This window comes from Neofelis nebulosa, chromosome 13, assembly GCF_028018385.1.
Source record: "Neofelis nebulosa isolate mNeoNeb1 chromosome 13, mNeoNeb1.pri, whole genome shotgun sequence".
In the NCBI taxonomy this organism is placed as follows: domain Eukaryota; kingdom Metazoa; phylum Chordata; class Mammalia; order Carnivora; family Felidae; genus Neofelis; species Neofelis nebulosa.
In genome coordinates this window covers 53,668,976-53,676,565 of record NC_080794.1, presented here as the reverse complement: position 1 = coordinate 53,676,565, position 7,590 = coordinate 53,668,976, and the positions used below count along the sequence as shown (strand labels likewise).

Here is a 7,590-nt window from a genome sequence, read left to right as displayed (position 1 = left end):
GCTGCCCCAGAACCACTTGTAGGGTTCGACACCCAACCTGGGACCCCAGCTTGGGTGTTCTTGGGTCTGAAGTCCAGATCCAATTTCTCTGCCTGTGTCGACCCAGATGTGCACACCACGCGTCCCATAGCTTCCACGGGGAAAAGAAAATTGAGCTCTAGGAATGGGCACAGGTCAAAATAGTGCTTATTAAATAGTTTACCTACATGGTTCCTTCCTTGAAGGCGTTCCTAATAAAATCAAGGTGACCATAAGGAAAGGGCCTGACCCCAACTTCCTTCTCGTTTCAGCTCCACTTTCCCTCTGTATGCTCACCAAGTCAGAAATCCCATCCTCTGAATCCATCCACCTTTCTGCTTCCATGTTTGTTTGAACGCCACCCTCCTCTTTGGGGATGACCTTCTTGTTGCTCCTGTGAAAATGTCAGCTCCAGTGTTAAGCTCTCCCTGTTTCTGTCTGTCAGAAACCAGCTCAGAATGTGAGCAACTCCTTTCTGCACAGCCCTCCAGAGCGATCCACAAATCACCACTAAAGACCTCTTTGTTCTTTTTTTTTTTTTTTTTTTTTTTTTTAAATTTTTTTTTCAACGTTTTTTATTTATTTTGGGGACAGAGAGAGACAGAGCATGAACGGGGGAGGGGCAGAGAGAGAGAGGGAGACACAGAATCGGAAACAGGCTCCAGGCTCCGAGCCGTCGGCCCGGAGCCTGACGCGGGGCTCGAACCCACGGACCGCGAGATCGTGACCTGGCTGAAGTCGGACGCCCAACCGACTGCGCCACCCAGGCGCCCCAAGACCTCTTTGTTCTAACAAAGGAAACATTTTGCCAACCTGGTTTGAGTTACAGTGTGAACTTGGAAATACTTAAAATGCTTAAAATACTCTTGAATGCAGAATTAAGTTGATTTAAAATGTCCTTGCCTTCAATTTGTTTGAATTGGTAAATTTATTGCATGGAAAAATCAAAGTCAATGACTGTATTTGCCCTCCTCAATAAATGCAAACGCAAATCTTAAAAAATTTGCAAATGTTTACCTTATTCCATTTTAATGTCTCTAAGACTTAAAAAGACAATCACATTCTTGGGCTTTTAATGTTTCTGTCATATTTATCAGTAATGTAAACCTAAGCCCATTAACAAAGTAGAACTCGTTGGCTAGATTGGAAACGAGAGTGGCCCCTGTTCTTTGAATCACCAAGGTACCTCCCTGTCCCCATCGGTGGTGCCTTGAGCTTTTACAACCAGATCCAGGAAAAGCTGGCTTCCTTTTTACATGAATAGAAGAGCTGTACTGCTGTACTTGTGGTTCTGAGACTGGCCTCTGCACTGCAGTCTGGTCTGGGGAAAATGTCATTCTCTTCTGTACCGAAGTTGAAGTATTTGGATGATCAGTGACAACACTACTGGAAGCCAGAACGTGAAATGGAGTCAGCATTGTCAGTAAATAGCATCAAGTTGCCACTTCAGGAAAAATTGACCCTGTGAGGATTTCAGGGGCAGCAGGGCCATCAGACCTGAAGCCCTGTGGTGAGGTGGGTTATTGTTGTGTGGTCTCGCTGGGTCTGGAGGTGGACAAGTGTTGGGCGTGCGTGTGGGAAAGGATGCAGTGGGGGTGGGGCTATTTGTGGGTACTAAGATTTAAGGAAAGAGAACCCCGCATTGTCATCTGAAAGAAGATAAATGAAAATTGTTGGAGCAATAGGCCTCTAGGGACTAATTACTTGTCTGCTATAATTCAGGGACTGCACTCGTGACTTGCATCGACTCAACATGTCAAATGTCAGTTCTATGTTATGAAATAAAATACATGTTCTTTTAATGTAAACAGTGCAGAAATGTTCTCAAGTGTCCCAAGTCATTAGTCACATTGGACACATTCAGTGCCCTATGACTTGTCCCCATGGCTCTGTGCCTGGAGGTCACTTGGTATGTAAAGAGAAAGCATGCAGCCATGTAATTAAAACCGATGTAGGCACCTTGTTCATCTGGGGGCCGAGGAGCACCCAAACAGCTGCTCAGGGAAACTCAGGCTTTGCTAACATGTGGTATAGCGCATTCAGAATCCAAGAATGCCCCCAAAATCCCAGACAAAAGCCCCCCCACATGTCTGCATGTTGCTTTGGTTTTGTTGTAAATTGTTGCAGGAGATTGGAGGGAGGGGGCTGGCCGGCTGCTGCCCTGGTAGGATTTGACTTAGCAGTGAGGGATGGTAAAGCACATGGGCTTCCCATTAAACCCCTCCCCCCCCCCTCTGGCTTCCTAGCACTGCATTATGCTGTGTGAGCTGCCTCAGTTTTGTAGGAGTGCTAAGTAGATTAGATACAAAATTTACTTTAAGTAAAAATCATATTAATCATCCAAGGATCAACCAGGGGAAGAGAGGCCACTCTATATATTTATAAACAGAGGGATCTGGTTACCCAGGTGATAGATAACGTGGCTGCAAGGCAGAGCACAGAGACATTGAAGGGATGGATAAATCCCCTGGGTTAGAGGAACCAAGGGGGCAGTTGTTGCTACTGGGGTCCAAGCTCAATGGTCATAGGGAAACTGGTAGCTTGACTTGCCTGGAAGGAGCTGGAGACCTAGCTGAAGATTGCCGGAGACACCGCCTAGGTGTGGGCAAAGTGGTGATGGGGAAATACCCTGGCTTCTCCCTTTCTTGTACTCTCTCTACCACGATCTCTCTGTGGGCAAATCCTGCCACAAATCAGCTAGAATGAAAGTCCAGGCAACACAGCCTAGAATGGTCAACACCTACCTGCTCTGAAGCTCCATCTCCATAAAACAGAGAGGGGAAAAGGTTTGGAATGGCTCCTAGGGTAGACAGGCCCATGATCAGCTTATTTTGCATTTCGAGAGCACTCTGCAGCCTAGGAAGTAATTTCCTTAATGGTTTTTGTCTTAGAAATCCCCACAAAGCTCTGTGAATGGTGCATTCTCCCCTCATTTAATGTGTGAGGAAGCTACGGCTCAGAGGCTTCCAGTAAATGGCTTTAAGCCATCTAGTTTGTCCTGACAGGACTCAAGGTTAGGTCTCCCAACCCCCATCTAGCACCCCCCCCCCCACCTTCCTCCATGCCACCCTTAGAAATGTACTTTTCTTCTCTTAAGCACTAAGAAGTTCCTTTTACTCATGAAAGTTTTGCATTTCATAGTGTTATTCAAGTTCTCTGTTCCCTTGTTGATCTTCTTTCTGCCTAGTCATTCTATCCATATTGAAAGTGGGATATAACCGAGTCCAATTATTATGTTTGAATTGTCTATATCTCCCTCCACTTCTATGAGCTTTACTCCATGCAATTTGGGGCTCTGTTGTTAGGTGAACACATGTTGATAATTAGTATGTCTTCCTAATAGATTAATCTCCTACTAATTATAACATGTCCCTCTTTTTTTTAAAGTAACATTTTGTGTTTTAAAGTCTATTTTGTCTGATATCAATATAGTCACTCCAGCTTTCTTATGGTTGTTGTTTGCATGGTACGTATTTTCTACCCTTTTACTTTCAGCCCACTCATATCTTTGAATCTAAAGTATATCTCTGATATACAGCATATAACTGTTTTATTTTTATCCAATCTGATATTCTCTGTATTTTGATTGGATTGTTTAAGCCATTCATATTTAATATTGTTGATATAGTTGGATTTTTTTTTTAATCAAACAATTTTAATCAGTAAAAGTGCAATTACATGAAGAGCCCCATATTATACACGTTTAAATTATTTTCCATCGTCTTTACTTGTAAGGTGTTGAAGGTGGGACCCACTCTTGAATCTTCTTTCTAGTGGTAGAATAAGGTACATATTGTTCTGGAGTGCCACTCACATTGAACTTATGGTTTGTCCAGATGAATTTATGAGCAGTAGGTGGTTTTGTTGTTGGAGGATCATCAGTCATAGAGTGAAGCCAACGATGCCATTCAGGGGGGACCATGCTTCCATCCACATCCCAAAACGTGTTCTTGCCATTCATTTCAGTTGTATATATAACCCATCGGTGACGACCAAAAAATTGCCTGTTGTCCTCATAGTATTTGTTTCCATATTTGTCTTCCCCCACTAATGTACCAACCCTCACATCATTTGCCCTGAAGAAAACTCACAGATAGCCGCAGAGGCCACCGTGGCTGCTGAGCTGCTCCAGCCCGCGTTTCAGGACCTGCAGGAACTCCATCTTGTCCCGTAGGACTAGCCCCCCAGGTGCTCGATATAGTTGGATTTGTATCTGTCATTTTACTTTTTGATTTCTGTATGTCACCTGTCCTTTTTGCTCCAAATTTAGCATTTTAAAAGGACATGTGACAAAACTATAGTTTTGGGTTTTATGTGCAAAATTTAATACAAAATACCATTTTGCTTTCCTTCCTTTGTGCATGAATCTCTCTCAAGGTCTTCCTTATGAGGAACATAAAAACCTCTTTTTCACCTTGCAGGTCCTCATGAGCTGTTCTGGGGAAGAGTTTGAGGGGCCTAGGGGAGTCACATGCCTCTGGTAGGGGTGATGAGATGTGATTAGGGAAACACCCAGAAGCACATCGGCCACCACTCTCCCTGCCCTGTACCCCTTTAGAGAAAATTCCTCAAGTTTTCTCTCACCTCAGGCACACTAAGAGGTAGGTTCCTGAATGGCAAAGGAATTCTCCTGGACCTGGCCATCACTGTGCACAAGGACCAGAAGGGCGGCTCTCTGTGGATCATGATCAGGCTAAGGCACCTTCTTCCACAACTCCCAACACCAGTGGTTCCTATCATTCCTTGAGAACCACAAGCTTGTTGCGAATGATAACAGGCAAGCCAATTTGGCAGAGTGGAAAACATCTTTATGACATTATCCAGTGAATAAAGCAAAGTACAAAATTAGACCCTTTGCTGAGAGCACCAGGTACAACAGAGGATGTATGTGGACAGCACTGGGCAGGGGGACAAAAAGCTCAGAAAACATTTTTTCTTGTCATGGTTGTCATAGTTGAAGGACAATGTGTCTGCTGCTTTACTTTTGTTACATGTCCTTTACTGGGAAGATATTTTTTTGGGGTTTTTGTTTATGAAGCCATAAAAAAAATGAAAAATTAAGGAAGGACTGATAAAAAGGAGTGAGGGAAGGAAAGAGGTAGAAAGGGAGAGAAGACAAAGAAAGGGAGGTCAACCTTATTTGGGCTGCAGGCAAAAGATAATCCCTTCAAGTTTTAAGGCAGCTACACTTGATGAATAATGAAAGGAGATCTGAGCTCCATTTGTGTTTTAATATTTACTTAGTGTTGTAAAAAATTGGGGAAAAATAAAGTAAGGTATCAGGGGGAGTTCAAGACCTAAAATGGACCATCTGAAACATGATCTTAAAAAAAGATACCGTGATTCCAGTCTGAAGACTTTAATTTCACACAAGGGAGTAGGAAACTGCACGGCCTGTGAAACATTTTTTACGTCTGGTTATTTGCCCTGCGGGAGGAAGCAGAAGGCTCATCTCTGCATCCCTGACCTCTCTGAGCTGCTTCTGCCCGCCCCTGGCTCCTGTTCTGTGCTGATGTCTGTGACTCACCCTAAGACCTGTCTCCTGGGCCACCTGCATCTGAGCCCGTATATTCAGGGGGTCACCTCACTTCAGATATCACCTCCATGGAGCCTTCCCGGGCCCTGGGTCCCATTTTAAAAGGGCACTTGAATGTCCTACAGTTCTGTCCCAGAGCTCCGGGACTCTGTCCTCCTAGAAGAAATGATCACTATCTAGACTGATGATGTATTCTTGTCGGGTGGATTCGTCTCGTGTCACTTTAGTGAAGCTGAAACGTTGTTCCTCAGAGTTCTCTGCTCCGAATTGCTCTAAGTGAGCACGGAGTGCACTTGGCATGAGACATGGGAGGCTGCCTCGAGGGAGCAGATTGCCTGCTTCAGGCCAGGGCAGGCTGTCATCACCCATGCGCCGGCCCACCGGGTCTGGGTGCCGCAGCCGCCCGCACTCCCCCCGTCCTCCGGCATCTCCTGCCCCTGCCTCTCTGCCTAGGCATCCGAATGGCTCCGGTTGACCCTTGCGGGTCTGGCACTGTTGCAAGGAGGTCCCGGTTGTCTTTGCTTCCCACACTCCATGTCTGTCATCCCTCCCCATCTGCCTGTCCTGATGCTCCCGGCTGCAGCCTCAGATGCCAGAGCGGCACCCCGCATGGACCACGTCTGACCAACTCTCTGCAGTAAACGTCTGACCTACGTCCTGCTGGCTCTGCTCGGCAGCAGGACCCTGACCGAGGCGCACCCGCAGGCTGCCCTTTCTTCCTTTTGAGCTGGGCCAGGGATTAGGGATCTTCTTTGCAAGTTCAGGTTCTCGCAGAACACAGGCTAGTTTGGGGGCTTCATGACCTTCAAGCTGATATCCCACCGCAGGGCCCCTGATGGGGTGAGTCGGAGCCCGACAAGGCCTGGCTGGCATCCCACAGCTGGGAAAGGCTAGGTTTTCTGGGGTTCCCTTTGCCACGAGCCTACTTCTCAGAGCAGGTGATCAGGGATAGGCATCACTCTGATGGCTGTAAGTTCTCAGATGCCTGATCAGATGGCCTGGAGCTGGGGTACCGCCAAGGATAGGGTTGGGGCTCTCAGTGTAGTGGTGGCTCTGCAGACTTGTGCTGCTCCCCTGCTGGGAAGCCCCAGACAGGGACGTAGCCTCTTTGCTCCCTTTTGGCACAAGTGTCTTTGTCTCTCTGTTCTTCCCGGGTTCTTCCAACTGGAGGACAGACCACGACGGCTGCCTTGATTTCTGGGCCCTAATAATTAGGATCCAACAATGCTCTGGGCCCTACTGACACGCACCGTGTCACCCCACACTGGCTCAGTGCACCCATCACGTGTCCCTCTCTGAGCGTCTTGCCCACCCCGGCGGGCATCTCTGTGTGGGACCAGGGCAACTTGTGGGGTGTCCAGAGAAGGAGAGAGGCCAAATCAGCTCTCACATTTGTCCTCTGTTGGAAATTTTTAGTTGGTTAAAGGACGACTCTATCTCATCCTTCCCACACCAGAGTCCCATCCATGAGAAATGACCAGGTCAGTGGGATGTCACGGGGTGTTTTAGCGAACTGACCTCTGGGTTCATTTCTCTCTTATTTTTCCATAAAGCTCTCTGACGTGCATGCTGTCATGATTACGCTTGTAGATCCGTTGGAACATTAGCTCTCCCAGTGACTGGAGATATGCCACTGCCCCCCAGCAGCTTCCTGTCATGTTCAAAAGGGCACTGGATGTCAGAGCAGGGGTGTGGGCATATATGGGGTGATCCACTTACTAGTGCCATACTTCCAGATTTGGTGCTCCCAGGGCTGAATTGTGTACTCACAAAATGTACATGCTATAGTCCTATCCCCCAGTACCTCAGAATGTGGCTGTATTTGGAGATAAGGTTTCTAGAGTGGTATTTAAGGTAAAATGAGGACATTAGTGTGGGCCCTAGTCCACTATGACGGGTGTCTTTATACAAAGAAGAGATAGGACACAGATACACACAGAAAAAAGACCATGTGAGGGCAGGGGAAGAAGATGGCCATCTACGAGCCCGGGAAAGAAAACCTCGGAAGATGCTAACCCTTAATCTCAGAATCTAGC

The 7,590-nt window shown here is 46.7% G+C and overlaps 1 pseudogene; it reads right to left on the bottom strand.

Moving 5' to 3' along the window:
* Nucleotides 1-3,651: 3,651 nt before the first annotated feature.
* On the bottom strand, nt 3,652-4,205 carry LOC131492457 (NADH dehydrogenase [ubiquinone] 1 alpha subcomplex subunit 12-like; annotated as a pseudogene).
* Between the last annotated feature and the right edge of the window lie 3,385 nt (nt 4,206-7,590).